The sequence below is a fragment of the Alosa sapidissima genome, chromosome 12, assembly GCF_018492685.1.
Source record: "Alosa sapidissima isolate fAloSap1 chromosome 12, fAloSap1.pri, whole genome shotgun sequence".
In the NCBI taxonomy this organism is placed as follows: domain Eukaryota; kingdom Metazoa; phylum Chordata; class Actinopteri; order Clupeiformes; family Clupeidae; genus Alosa; species Alosa sapidissima.
This window is the reverse complement of record NC_055968.1, coordinates 8,594,377-8,609,969: the sequence shown is the minus strand read 5'-3', so window position 1 is coordinate 8,609,969 and position 15,593 is coordinate 8,594,377. Positions and strand designations below refer to the sequence as shown.

Here is a 15,593-nt window from a genome sequence, read left to right as displayed (position 1 = left end):
AGATCCTAAATAACTCACTGCTATCAGGGCATGTACCACAGTCGTTTAAGTTATCTATTAAGCCATCCCTCAAAAAACCTATCCTTCACCCTAACAGCCTGGCCAACTATAGGCCTATATCTAATCTCCCTTTTCTGCCAAAAATACTTGAAAAAATAGTGTCCAAACAAATTAGTGCCTTCTTACATATAAATAAAATCCAAGAATTATATCAGTCTGGTTTCAGAGCTCACCACAGTACTGAATCAGCCTTAGTTAAAGTTTTTAAACGATCTCCTCATTGCTGCCGATAATGGACATATATCAATTTTAGTCCTCCTGGACCTCAGTGCTGCCTTCGACACCATGACATACTTCACAGGCTTGAATATTTGATAGGCATTAAAGACTCAGCACTCGCTTGGTTTAGATCATACCTTTCTAACCGCAGACAATTTGTACAAGTCCACAATAAACCGTCTATCCAGACTATGGTAAAATATGGGGTGCCCCAAGACTCAGTACTAGGGCTCTGAAATTAGGAAACATGGCATTAAATTTCATCCTTATGCAGACGATACACAACTATACCTTTCCGTAAAACCTGACGAATGAACTGTCACCGACACAGGCTCAGACAACAGAGAATCGGGTTCAAGGGGTTTATTTCACAAACTGGCAGGCAGGCACTTAGTAAGTCCAATGGAAGGCAGGCAAAGGAGAAAACACTCAGGGGGGAAAACACTACTGAAGCACTGGAGTTTGAAGGTACAGGAGGTGACCAACAGCAAAGAGTCCAAACAATACTCACAAAAGGCCCACAGGAATCAACAAGCTCTTGACAAAGTTCGCACGTAACACTCAGGAGAGCTTAGAGGTAGGCGTCTGAGTCTCTGGGGAAAACTTCTTCACGCCGAACAGGAATGAGGGGTTGCCAAAGACAAGGGCAGACAAAGACTGAGGGGAGACTGGGGTTTAAGTAGGGAGTGAGGCTGATTGGGAACAGGTGCAGGTCATTAGTAGACTGGGGAGTGTGAACGAGTTAGGGGAGCTTCAGGAGAGTGAGCAGTGGGTGTGGCTGGAATCGAACCTGGTGTGGCTGTGACATTAACTCCGTTAGCCAAACTTGACACATGTATAAGAGATATAAAGACATGGATGACAAATAATTTCCTGCTTTTGAACTCTGATAAAACAGAAGTCATGGTTGTAGGTCCTAAAAAGATGAGGGATATCCTTTCCTCATCACAGGCTACATTTACTGATCTTCGACCCTCCTCATCCACAAGTGTTAAAAATCTAGGAGTTACAATTGACCAAGACCTATCACTAAGTAATCACATAAAACAGATTACCAAAACTTCATTCTATCACTTAAGGAACATTTCAAAGATAAGGAAGTCCTTATCCTTACCAGACGCTGAAAAATTAATCCATGCTTTTGTAACCTCAAGGATTGATTATTGCAACGCTCTGTATGCTGGCTGCAATAATACCTGTCTAAAGAGCTTACAGCTCATACAAAATGCAGCTGCTCGCACACTCACTAGAACTAAAAAATAGGAACATATTTCCCCTATCCTGGCATCTCTACATTGGCTGCCTGTTAAAAGTCGCTTTGACTTCAAAATTTTACTTCTAACGTACAAAGCCATTAATGGCCAGGCACCAGAATATATTAAAGATCTCCTAGTCCCATATAACCCGCCCAGACCGTTATGATCACAGAATACTGGCCTTCTTGTAATTCTAAGAATCTCAAAAACGACAGTAGGTGGCAGAGCTTTCAGCTATCGCGCACCCCTCCTCTGGAATAATCTCCCTTCCTCAATTCAATTAGCAGACACCCTCCCTATTTTTAAGTCTAGACTTAAAACATACCTCTTTACTGCCTCCCATAGTTAGGTATGGTGCGGTGTGGAACTTCACCCATCTCGGGGATTTTGGAATGGACCACCCTGCTGAATCCTCATGTGACTGGCACCCCAGTCGCGTGTGAGATGGTGGTCACTGACCATACCTGCGCTGGTGTCACTCACCATGCCTTAGTTATGCTGCTATAGCATAGTGCTGTCATGGACTTCTCATGTGCCACGCCGTACAACCCCCCCCCCCCCCCCCCTCACCTCTCTCCCCTACTCTCTTTCTCTCAGCTCTCCCTCTCTTGCCCATTCTCACTATGATTCACTGTAACAATATATAGCACCACTGATCACTTCTTGACATTAACCACATTGATTTCAAGTAATACTAACCCATTCTACATTTCTCTTTCTTCTCCCTTACTGTACCTCACTTGTGAGGTATATCATCACCAGTCATCAACCATCCGTGTGCCTGGCCCTCCTTTTACCCATCCCACCAGAAGTCCCATCCTTGACTGCTGTATTACAGTTCCCCTACCTGGATTCCTGGCCCGTACGGCCCCATCACCTGCCTATGACAACTCTGCCCGGATTCTGGCCTGTCTGCTGACCCACCACTTGCCCCCTGACAACTTTCTTTCCTGGACAATTCCGACGCCGGACTATTGCACTTTCTCTCACTAAATCATGATTAATGCTCTATCATGCCGGATACGTAATCATCCCACTTCTTGTAACTTTCACCTCAGGTGCTTTAAACACCATGTTCTATTCTCCACACCTGACTGTCACATGCATTTGTCATTGTTTACAGACCTTACTGTCCGTATTGACCCTAGGCAGATGGGTCAGGCCCTTGAGTCGTGGATCTGCTCGAGGTTTCTTCCTATATGCATCTTCAATTCTAGGAAGTTTTTCCTCGCCCCTGTTACCCATGGGCCTTCCTTCTTTCTTTCTTCCTTCCTTCCTTTTCTTTTCTCCCTCTTTTCTTTTTCTCTGATTGCCTACATTCTGTAAAGCGCCATGATACATGTGTAAATGTTTTGGCGTTATATAAGCACAATAAATTGAATTGAATTCAGTCAGTCAGTCAGTCAGTCTGTCTAGCATGAAGCAAGCAAGTGCTCTAAAACTTCCTGGTAGACGGCTGCGTTGACCTTGGACCTCAGAAAACACAATGGACCAACACCAGCAGATGACATGGCACCCCAAACCATCACTGACTGTGGAAACTTTACACTGGACTTCAAGCCACATGGATTCTGTGCCTCTCTTCTCTTCCTCCAGACTCTGGGACCTTGATTTCCAAAGGAAATGCAAAATTTACTTTCATCAGAGAACATAATTTTGCACCTCTCAGCAGCAGTCCAGTCCTTTTTGTCTTTAGCCCAGACGAGACGCTTCTGACGCTTCTGACGCAGACGAGACGCTTCAAGAGTGGCTTGACACAAGGAATGCGACAGCTGAAACCCATGTCTTGCATGGTGGTGGGTGCGTGGTGGTTCTTGAAGCACTGACTCCAGCTGCAGTCCACTCTTTGTGAATCTCCCCCACATTTTTGAATGGGTCTTTTGGGGGGGGAGCCTTTTTTATGCCTTTAATGCGACAGGATAGTGGAGAGTGACAGGAAGTGAGTGGGAGATAGAGTCGGGGTGGGATCCGGATCCGGAAAGGACCACGGGGCGGGAATCGAACCCGGGTCGGCGGCGTACAGTGCAGGTGCCCCAGCCAGTTGCGCCACGGCTGGGGCCTAGATGTCACAAAACATGAGTTTTGGACTTGATTCACCCTTTCCATCCTTTTGCATGTATATATTAATGTATTATATAGGTGAAAATGTGTACATTTTATTTAATTTAGCCTGCATCATTAATGAAAAACTAAATCATCCATCTAAATTTTATATTTTCTACAAGCCTATGTCATCTAGATGTGATATAACATGCATTAAGACATGTCCCACCTTCCTCCAGACTTTGAGGCACCCACATCTGTACATAGGCTTGTATTGTATAATTCACTGTGTGCAGGTATAAAAGCTATGAAAAATACAACTAAGCTACCACTTAGAGAGGGTTATCATACCAAATAATGTCCCTCAGGCATGGAGGATTACAAAAATCATTGGTAGATTTTGTTATTGCTATGTTATTTTTTAGGTCCTGGCCCATGGACTACTTTATATGGCTCTGGGTGGAGCTAGTACTGAAGCCAGGATGCAGCAATGTCTCCCTCTGAAGTTCTGATCTCGAGCTGACATTATCAATCGCTTGGCACCTTGATGCAAGCTGAACTGTGTTTGATAGCCCTCCATCTCTACATCCGCTGACAGGGATCAATCAATAGCCTAATGAAATAAACAATGAAAATGAGGGGGGAAAGCAATAATAATGCCCATTCAATCAATAATATAATAACAATAACATGGTAAGACTACATTAAGGAGAATATCAATAATAAACAATGTCAAATTAATCAACAGCCTATAATGAAAATAAAACTACTACTACATACAAACCATAATATATAAGAAGTGCTTAAAAGACCAAAAACTATCACAAGAATGAAGAGCACTGGGCAACTCATTCCACCAAGAACCACTGAGGAAAAGTCTTGAATTTGACCTAGCGTTTAAGACTGGTCGACACAACAGAAGCTCATCAGAAGACCGCAGTGGGCGGTTGGGGATGTATATCTTGATCATTGAATTAAAATAACAAAGAGCAGATCCAGTCAGTGTCCTATAGGCCAAAGTGAAAGATTTAAATTTAATTCTGGCTACTGTAGGGAGCCAATGGCGAGTAACTAGGAGAGGAGTTACGATGTGTCCTCTTTGGCTGATTAAAGACCAGTCATGTTGCAGCATTCTGAATGATATATCACACAAAAGAAATGAAAAAAAAAAACATTCAATATTGATTTAGTATCAACCAATAATTATTCTGATATTAATATTCTTGTAACGTCTACATCTTTGACTTGTAGACTGTAAGCTACAGTTAAATACTAAGCAATGGCCTCTGACTTAAATACCAAGGCAGTTAAATGACCGTGGTATGGTATAGTCCGTACGTGATACACAGAACTACACAGTAAACTCATTTAAAAAGCATCATCATCTCAGTATACCCATTTAAAATAGGCAAGGATACGTATTTAATAACATTTGGGGTTGCTCACAGTATACCCACCACTACAACTAACTAACTAGACTACACCACTGGATAAATGGCGCATTGCAATTTACAATTTGTGTGAGTTCAGGGGCATACAGAAAGTTGAAGTTTTGAGTGACATCAATAAAGAAAATAGAAACAAAGGGATGTGTACAGCCTCAAGTATGAATTATGTCACATTAACAGAAGGTTCAGAGCAGTGGCAGACCTTTCTTGGTGCCACGGAAGTTATTGAAAGTCATGTGTTTTCAGAACGTAGCTGTGCCATGTCCCATGTATAAGGGGCTTCAGGTTGATCCAGTGACGGTGGGTGATGATGTCAGGGAGATGGATGTCAGGGGACAGGGGATCATGCTGTTAACCTGGCAATAGCCAGATGAATTTCGCTCCGCCTAGCTCCACTCATCCATCTGGAACCCATCCATTGAAGTGTTGCTTCAGAAGGCTGGGCCTAATCAAAAAATGCTTGCATATGATTGAATAAGCCACTTGTCCGTCATCTATTGACGTGCTACTTCAACCACTCACATCGAAGCCAACCCGTGATGCTAATAACAGACTCACAGTCGCTTCTACGCTGTGTCACATCTATGAAACTCCCGCCCTGCGTCCTGATTGGCTAAACCATAAAGTTGGTTGGAGAAATCACTCTCAATGGAAGAGGTCCCAGATGGATGTGAGTGAAGCTAGGCGGAGCTAAGCGGAACGACATTCATCTGGCTAGGGTCAGGTTATCATGCTGTAGCAACACTTCATAAACTGAACCCAAACATTTAGATTTGGTCCTATAGGTTATTATATAATCAGTATCGTAATTTCTGTCAACTATGACGATCTCCATGCATGTTCAGTAGCCTATATTTTTCATTTAGTCAAGCAGTGACATGTGGTTTAATCAGTGTTGGGCAAGTTACTTCAAAATCGTAATATATTATGTATTACTTATTACTGTCATTTCAAAGTAATTCATTACATTATAATATTACTGTCTCTGAATTGTAAGGCATTACACTACTATTGTATTACTTTTAAGTTACTTTTACCAAAATATCTGGAAATATGGATTTGGAATTCTAAATGCAGTTTATTATGCTCAATGCAGCTCATTGCACTTCTAATGGAGGGTGATGTGGTACAACATAATGACTGAGCTAGGCTTAAGGCTAACAACAGTAGAATGCAATAGGTGCAGTGATGGCTCATGATGCAATACAAGGAACAATCATAGCCAGAATTTTGTTTAAAGAAGACAAAAGGTCAAAGTCTGGTCAATTGTGATAGAAATACTGTAACTTTAGGCTTAGGCCTACTCATTAAAATTAACAGAGAGCCCACTACCTGTATATTGTAACCCAAAACTTAAAGACATGTCAAGATAGGCTTCACAGTGCAGCTACTGGCCATTTTTATGCCCTAACTGGTGAAATACAGTATTAACCTAAGTATGTCATTATATGGCCAACTATAAAGATGTAATCTGCCTGTTCCCAGGGATGGGTAGTATTTCTGAAACATGTAATATGTGTTTCAAATGCAAAATAGTAATTTTGTAATTTTAAAAATACTGCAAAATACTATATGTGAAAAACACAAAAAAAGTAGATACTACATACAGGTGTAATGAATAATTGGTAATTAGGCAACAATGGTTTATGTTTATCGCAATCAGCTAATGTGAGAACAGCTGTGTTCAACAACACTTACAGCTTTTCAGTGACAGCTATTGCTGAAGCATCAGCTCTGGTCTGAAGCACTGGTGTGAAGTGGTACGCAAGTAAAGATGAGCAAGTTGACCTGTGCAAGTTCACATAAGGACACTGACAAAGGTAACCATGTCCCATTGTCTCCATGCCAATCTTTAACAGAAAAATGTCAGATATCTCAACCACAATGACATCAATAGATGGTAAGGTGTTGAGTGTACCCAGATAGGTCAGTCACTTAGGCCTACCATATATCGTCACAGCTAATCATCGCAAAGTGTTGTGCTAATGCTGGGAACAGGCAGGGATGGGCAAAAATACATCAGAATGTATTTCTAAATAAAATACCTAATACCCTCATTTTTAATGTATCAAAATAAACTACAAAATACAGTAGGCCTAACCATATTACGTATGTATCAAAATAAAATACTGTATTTTTGTATTTAGAAAATACTCAAAATACTTTTTTTCAAGGAAGTATGGAAGCACTGCAAAAAAAGCTTTTTTTTTATCCCAAAAATTTAGCCTATTAAAACTATATAGTAAAAAACAATACAATTTGGCCCCTGTCGTATACCATATGCAAGTTCATGTAGTGTGATCAAAATTAAGAATAATTCAAGAATTTACATTTACATTTAGTCATCTATCTGATGCTTATCCAAATGACTGACAGAGCTTTCAATTAACCACATTATAATCAATAGGCCAAAATCATAATTGTGTATCTGTGCCAAAATTCGTAATTCAAGTCCAGTGCAGAACTGAATAAGAAAATCATACGGCTATGTATCTTGAAGTTTCAGTATGTGAGAGACTTGACGTGCCTTAATATCTCCAACCTCAAGTATGCAGCTAATAAGGAAATAGAATTGTTATTTATTTAAACAAGGTGAACTTCTCCCCACTGTGGAATGCAGAAAAGGATGCTACAAGGAAGGGAATTCAAACACACTCAACACCTTACCAATTGATGTCATTGTGGTTGAGATATCTGACATTTTTCTGTTAAAGATTGGCATGGAGACAATGGGACATTGTTGCCTTTGTCGGTGTCCTTATGTGAACTTGCACAGGTCAACTTGCTCATCTTTACTTGCGTACCACTTCACACCAGTGCTTCAGACCAGGGCTGATGCTTCAGCAATAGCCGTCACTGAAAAGCTGTTGTTGAACACAGCTGTTCTCACATTAGCTGATTGCGATAAACATAAACCATTGTTGCCTAATTACCAATTATTCATTACACCTGTGTGTAGTATCTACTTTTTTTGTGTTTTTCACATTTAGTCACGTCGGCTGTAGATGTGTCCTCTGCAGCGGGAGGAGAAGATCTTCCCTCTCCGTTTGCAGACATTCCGGCCCTAGTCCATGATCACAGCTATCTTCCCGTCCGCTTCAATGCTCTTGTGGACAATGCTCTTGTGTACATTTCAGGTAAAGGCTGACTGAAAGTTGATTTTGCCTGTAACCAATAGTGCCAATAGTCAAATCCGTGGGAAAACAACGATGACGATAGTCATAAAAAGAGAAATGTCTTCATTTATATTCATGCTTATTCATTTATAGATTATTGATGATTATTATTATTATTATGAGATTATTGATGATTATTATTATTTTAGGATTTGTTGTGCGACGGGCTCTGAAGAAGCTGTCATGTGATGTCTGCCGTGCCAGCCTGGTGACCGACGCTGCATCTGCCATCAAGGACCAGAGCTATCACCTGCTGTGTCTAAGAAACAATGGAGGCCTGGTGATTCCATCAGGGGGAACAGTTAGGGTCGTCAGGGCAGCAGAGTGGGTAATTCGCCAGGCCTCAGATAGTTGCAGACGATCACGGCCCATCCAACTGCTGGAGATCACGTACATTGTACGGAAGAGGATTGGGTCGGAGGATGTGTTTGAGCTCGGGGAGCACATTAGGGACACTCAGTATGGCATAGACAGCCACCACCATAGGCTGTTGACATTAGTTGTGTCCTTGTTTTTTAAGCTAAGGCTGCACCACATCGCTAAGATGACTACACTTAGCTTACAGAGCAACAACATGCGACAGAAGCTCAACAAAACAGTCCTTTTCAAAGGGCATTAGCCCAATGTGAGTTTCTGTTGGGTCTTCCCGTGAGGCTGGACACTGGGTTTCAGCGCCCCTCACCCATCTTGGATAGTTTTATTAGACTTTGTTCTGTAATTAGTTATTGTGAATTTAGTGTGATCCTCTACAGTGTTTTGGAGAAATCGTCAGCAAGGTATGGTATGTATGTAATAAGGTTATTAGTTGTGTAATGGTGATGCGGTAGGATGGTGGTAGTATAGTTGTTGTTTTGGAATGAATATAGATATGTAGATAGTTTTATTAGACTTTGTTCTGTAATATGTGATCCTCTATAGTGTTCGTGTTGTTTGGGAGTAATCTACTGTATGTTTCTATGTGCTCTTAATAACTAATGTTTTGTGTGCATGTACCCGTGGAGTTTGTACGTTTTTTGTCTCAGCTTCATGTCTGTGATATTTGTATCTTTGTCTGCTTCGTGTTTAACAAAACTTTGCCAAAACACACAAAAAAAAACGTTACTAAGAGGAATTTTTGACTATGATAATCTTGTAGTTGTTCATTGTGCTTTGGCCTTTACAAAGCTATTGTGAATTAGTATCTTAAGTGTAAGTATGTGTTCTTAATTATCAATGTTTTTTGTGTGCATGTCCTTGTGATGTTTGTCTTTGTCAGTTCCATGTTTACCTAAATGTTTGCAAAAGAAAAAAGAAATAAGCTAATAATATTGTCTCTCGTCTTGTCTCGTCTTCTCGCTCAAAGATCTGTACCTTGCCGTGGTAAGCGAGCTTCTCAACTAAACAGGTCCTGTCTTGTGTTTGTGTAGTGTACTTATTAATACTAACCATCATGACTTATAGTAATACTAATCCACTCTATTTCTCTTTCTTCCCCTTCTTACCTCACTTGTGAGGTCAACCTTTACCAGTCCTCAGCCATCCTTGTATTTGATGTCCCACTGACTCTCATCGCACCTGAAATCCCATCCCTACAACTACCCTACCATCTCTTGTTGCTGTCCCCTTGCCTGGACTTCCTGGCCCGCACAGCGCACAGCCTAGCGACCCACAACCTGGCTCTACTTGACAATTCCTAATCCCTATGGACAATTTATTTCCTACACTGGACTCAGACATGAGAATCTCGCCATGGCAAAAATATTTTTTTTCTTCATGTGTGGCCCTAATACTCCGTCGTACATGTGTAATGTTTTGGCGCCCTCTGAGTAAAATTTTATTGAAATGTATGTGTTTGTGAATTGATGTGTGTGGTTGAGAGTTTTTGTTGAAAATTAGCTTGTCATTTGAAGGGTGTGCTCCTGTGTGCGCATATGTCTCTATCTGTGTCTAACACACTCTCGCAAACATACACTCACTCTGGCATAAAAAGAAGAATTGTTTAATTTCCACTGAGCTTGTGGACATGATGCGTCACCTGAACTCCGATGGCTGCTGAGGCTGAACTGGCTGTGGGCCCAGCTGGATGAGGACCATATTTTTTAAAGGATCATCATGCTTCTGTAACACCTTTGTTCAAACATTCTGATTTTAGGAAATCTTCAAAAATATTTGAAAAGTACCTTTATAATATCTAATGAAGTAAATATTTGTAAACAATGTGTTTCAGACTGGTTTACTACCATTTCATGTAAATAGGGGTCTAGTGGTAAAATAAGAGGTGGGTAAACTATTAATTCTGTGATCGCAGTAAGGTTGACTGTGTAATGTGCTTGTTTAAAAAAGACATTCAGAACAGAGTTGATGATGCTGAAGGTTACTGTTTAATGTTTACACCAATACTAGTGGTACTTCATACAGTGCATTTTGTGATTATGCTATATTATGAGGTGCATTAGATTTATTGAGAGGTGGGTAAACTATTTCTGAAATTTCAGAGGTGGGTAAAACTTCACTTATGTTTAGCCTCCACTAAAAATATATTCATTCAAAATTGGAAATATGGACATGTATGGTTATTTGTCTCAAGGCCTCAATTATTCATAAGTATGCAGTGTTATAAATGCATGGTGTACAGGGTGGGGATTTCAACATGCAGCCTTATAGCCTATTTGTGAATATTGTCATCTACATATTTTAGAACATTATTCTATTTTTTAGGACATAACATGATTATTCATAAGTATGCAGTGTCATAACTACATCTCTGACATTTATCATCATGAAGTGCTTTGAGCGGCTTGTCATGTCACATATCAAAGCCATTCTCCCCCCCACCCTGGACCCCTTCCAGTTTGCATACCGAGCCAAGCGGTCTACAGAGGATGCAATCTGCTCTGCCCTCCACCCAGCCCTCACCCACCTGGAAAAAAGAGACTCATATGTGAGATTGCTGTTTATAGACTTCAGTTCTGCATTCAACACCATAATACCACAACAACTCATCTGCAAACTTGACAAACTGGGACTCAGTACCTACCTCTGCAACTGGCTACTGGACTTCCTCTGTCAGAGGCCTCAAGTAGTACGTGTTGGCAACAATACCTCAAGCAGCATCACACTGAGCACAGGGGCCCCCCAAGGCTGCGTGCTCAGTCCGCTGCTCTTCACCCTGCTGACGCATGACTGCACTGCAACCTACAGCAACAATCACATAGTGAAATTTGCTGACGACACAACTCTGGTGGGTCTCATCACCAAGGGCGACGAGACTCAATACAGGTTGGAGGTCGACCATCTGACCACGTGGTGCAGGGACAACAACCTCCTGCTGAACGTCAGCAAGACCAAAGAGATTGTTGTTGACTTCCGGAGAGGTCACACCCAACACCTGCCACTGACCATCGACGGTGCTGTGGTGGAGAGAGCGAGCAGCACCAAATTCCTGGGGGTGCACATCAGCGAAGACCTCTCCTGGACCACCAACACTGCATCACTGGCGAAGAGAGCTCAGCGCCGCCTGTACTTCCTGCGGAAACTCAGGCGAGCAAGTGCTCCACCAGCCATCATGACCACATTCTACCGAGGCACCATTGAGAGCATCCTCTCCAGCTGTATCGCTGTGTGGGGCGGAAGCTGCACTGAATACAACAGGAAAGCCCTACAGCTCATAGTGAACACAGCTGGAAGGATTATTGGTGCTTCACTCCCCTCCCTGAAGGACATTTACACCACCCACCTCACCCGCAAGGCGACCAAAATTGTGAGTGATGCAAGTCACCCCGCTCACAATCTGTTCGATCTACTGCCCTCTGGGAAGAGGTACAGAAGCCTGCGCTCCCGCACTACCAGACTCACCAACAGCTTCATACACCAAGCTGTAAGGATGCTGAACTCTCTCCCTCCTCTCCCCCCTCCACCCTCAGCTACATAACATCCTGGACATTGGACCCAAAATGGCCGCGTGCACTACTCCACTTGCACACTTGCACACTTGTACACTTTACAACTTGTTGTTGTTGTCCTGAAAACACAACACTTCTGCTGCTCTTACATAACTTGCACCACTATGTCACTTTCTTTCTTACTTAGGTCAAACAGAACTACCCAAGCCTTTTATTGGCCTGACTTTGCACTAGTATTTTATTGACTGTCTATGCACAATTTAAACCAAATTTTGCTGCTCTTATTTTTTTCATTATTATATGTGCCCTCTTATTTACTTACTTTTTTGTTTACTTGAATGTTATGTTTGTCTGTGGACTTAAATTGGTAAAATATGTCTTGTCTTCACCGTGGGATAGAGAGAAACGTAATTTCGATCTCTTTGTATGTCTGGAACATGTGAAGAAATTGACAATAAAGCTGACTTTGACTTTGACTTTGACTTTTATAACGAACCAATCCGTTTAAAAAATGGTTGAAAAGTTGCGGTTATTTAAAGTTATTTAAAGTACACTTACCCTGACCAACACAATGTTATGGGGAGTGAGCTGCCTGTAGCAAGATGGCCGCCGTGTGCGGACGTTCGACTCCGTTGGCCAGCTGGTGTTCTATCAGAGCCCGTCTACGGAGAGCCTTGCCACTCCGTATTAAGTCCCATTGTACCGAATTTTGGATGCAGTTCCACCAGAGTTCCACTGGGGGCGATCGCCATGAGTGCAGAATGAATGGGAGTCAATGGAGCTAGACGGCTAAAATTGTCTCTTTCACCTGATTGTCGTTGACAAATCTCAGATTTGATTGTAGTTTGTATAACTTCAACATGGGTTATAGGTCAAAAGTTGAATGAACGAGTACTTATGTCCTTTTGATTTCTTACAGGTTGGGTCGTTGTTGCACATAACACGCTAGCATTGTGCTAATGAATGACGTCATTGACACATTTGAAAGGCTTTTAAGAACAATTAAGTGACTTTAAAAAATATAATACTCAACCAAGTGTATTTTCTTTGCCTCGCCTTTCGAATACAATACTCAAATTACTTGAAAAAAAATTCTATCCCGAGAAAAGTGGATTTTGAGGGGTACAGCCAAAGTCCTTTTAGGCAAGTCCCTCCACTCGGCGGCCATATACCAACGTTTTATGGGCACTCATCGGGCACAGTCTTTGGGTCAAACTGCGCGTGCGCAAGGCTTCACGACACCAATCTTGCTCCAGCGGCGAGATCACAACACATGATTGGCACGATGTCTTCACAACACACCATATGATTGGCTCAATGTATTCACATCACACCACATGATTGGCTCAATATGTATGTCGACGTTTTGCCAAGGAAGGGGTGGGATATGTGTAGAAAACGGCCATATTGGCGTGACAAACTAGCCCCATGTATTTCTATGGAGTATTTTTTGAGTGCTGTGTCTCCACATTAGAAAGTCTCTGGTACAGCTCCATAAACCTCCATGCATTCTGCACTCGTGGACGAGCGCCCTCATGTGGAACCACAGAAGGAACTGCAACCAGTTCAGAAACCGGAAGTTTTCCGAGAGTGGCAGTTCTCCCCTTATTAGACATTCTCTGGTTCTATATATATCTATGGTTGGCCCCACAAGACTTCCTTTTTAACATTCCATTTGTTATCTTAATGTAGAGGAAGTAGATTGGGGCCCAAATAGAACGTTCAAGCATTGTTTTTGTTTTCATTGATGAAAGGGTCTGGCCGCCGAGTGGAGGGACTTGCCTAAAAGGACTTTGGCTAAGCCTAGGTCTACATGACGGGCCGCAAATAGGCTAAATAACTTTAAAAAAAAAAAAAAATCCCGGAGGTCACCGGCCCACATGTGGACCGGCCCACCCGGCATTTGCCCGGTTGTACAGATTACCAGTCCGAGCCTGATATCATGCATCGACTGTTACGGGAGCTGTGTGCTAATCTTCACTTCAACGACTAACTTAGCCTCCCGTTAACAGTAACGTTAATGTAGCTGCTAACGTTAGCATGTAATTCGCTGTCCGTATTTCTGTTGTTAGCTCATTAGTATTCACCATACTAAATTGTCACAGTCTATAATCAACATAATAAGCTCTCTTAGACGTATTTAAGAACACCAATAGACAAAAAAACTTTTCAGTTGATACGCAACACTTACCAGACAACAGGGGCGGACTGGGACCAAAAATCGGCCCTGACATACTTGGCCCAAGCGGCCCTCAAATCGGTCGGGCACACCTAATTAAATACAAAATCTTTGCATTACCCTTAAATATGCATATATTTTCAACTGTCATGGAGCACTGAAAGTGAGGACTCATTGGCTATCACTCTGTCTGATCAGAGGTAGCCATGGAGTACATGATCTCCATATTCAAGTAGCCTAGGCTATACAAGCAATTATTAAAGAAGAGTTTCTGCTTGAATTCAAAGTATCATTTCAACTGACAGCAACACCAAACAGTTACTGAATTTGCCTATGTGTAAAGAGCTAAATTACCTAGATTGTAGTAGACATTAATCACTGTAGGACAACTGAAACAACACAAAATAAATAGGGCTGTTGCTGGAAACATTTTATTCCCGTAGGCTATACTACATTGCTGGTAGCCTACATTTTGGAACATTATAGCTACATTAACTAATTATCTTTAATGTCTTCCAGTAGCCTATCGTATAGGTTACTGTATATGGCTTGTGCATGAATATGACGATGTTTTGTAGCCTACATTTCCGTCAGTCTACAGTCTTTTAGTCCATCTTTACCCTTTCAACCCTTTCAACGCTCTACTTTGAGAGACCAACCACCACTCATTAGCCTGACGAGCCAGACCTACATTAAAATGTAGGGTCTGGGCACTCACCGTTCGCAGTGCTCAGTCCGAGGGGCGGGATAATCAGTCGTCTTTCAAATTCCCTCTGCAACGCAATAGGACAGCGGCAGCGCTATGAGTCCCATGCGTTTCCCACCAGCGGAGCTAGTTGGCTAGTTCAAACGTTTGCCAACTTAATAAAAGCTTAACTCGTGTCACACTGTTCGCCAACAGCAACATCCATCTTATTTGTTTTCAAGTAGCAGGGAATTCAAGCCAAACCGTTGCAACTCTGCCATCAATCATTATGTTAAACCCACCTAACGACTCTATACACGATTTCATTGGCCTGATTAAGTTTCGATTTCTGAAGCTCACAAGCCAACAGAGAGTTGCTAGACTAGCCCTGGCAGCAAATGTAATTTGCGGCCGCTAGGGGCGCGTCTAGATTTCTAAGCTAGAGTACAAGTACAGAGACAACGAAATGCAGTTTGTATCTAACCAGAAGTGCAAAAAAGCAGAAAAAGTGCAATGTGATATATGGTTATGGTTATGGTTATGGATTTAGCAGACGCCTTTGTCCAAAGCGACATATAAATACAAACAACATAATAATATTTAAAATTGAACAGGGAACAGATTAGAATGTAGGTCAAATATAATA

General features: G+C 41.9%; 1 long non-coding RNA gene across 1 annotated transcript; it reads left to right on the top strand.

The window, feature by feature from the left end:
* The first annotated feature begins 8,030 nt into the window (after window positions 1–8,030).
* Window positions 8,031–10,398, top strand: LOC121724866. The gene is made up of 2 exons (XR_006035315.1): window positions 8,031–8,163; window positions 8,352–10,398. It is a non-coding gene; the product is annotated as an uncharacterized LOC121724866 (long non-coding RNA).
* The last annotated feature ends 5,195 nt before the right edge of the window (window positions 10,399–15,593 follow it).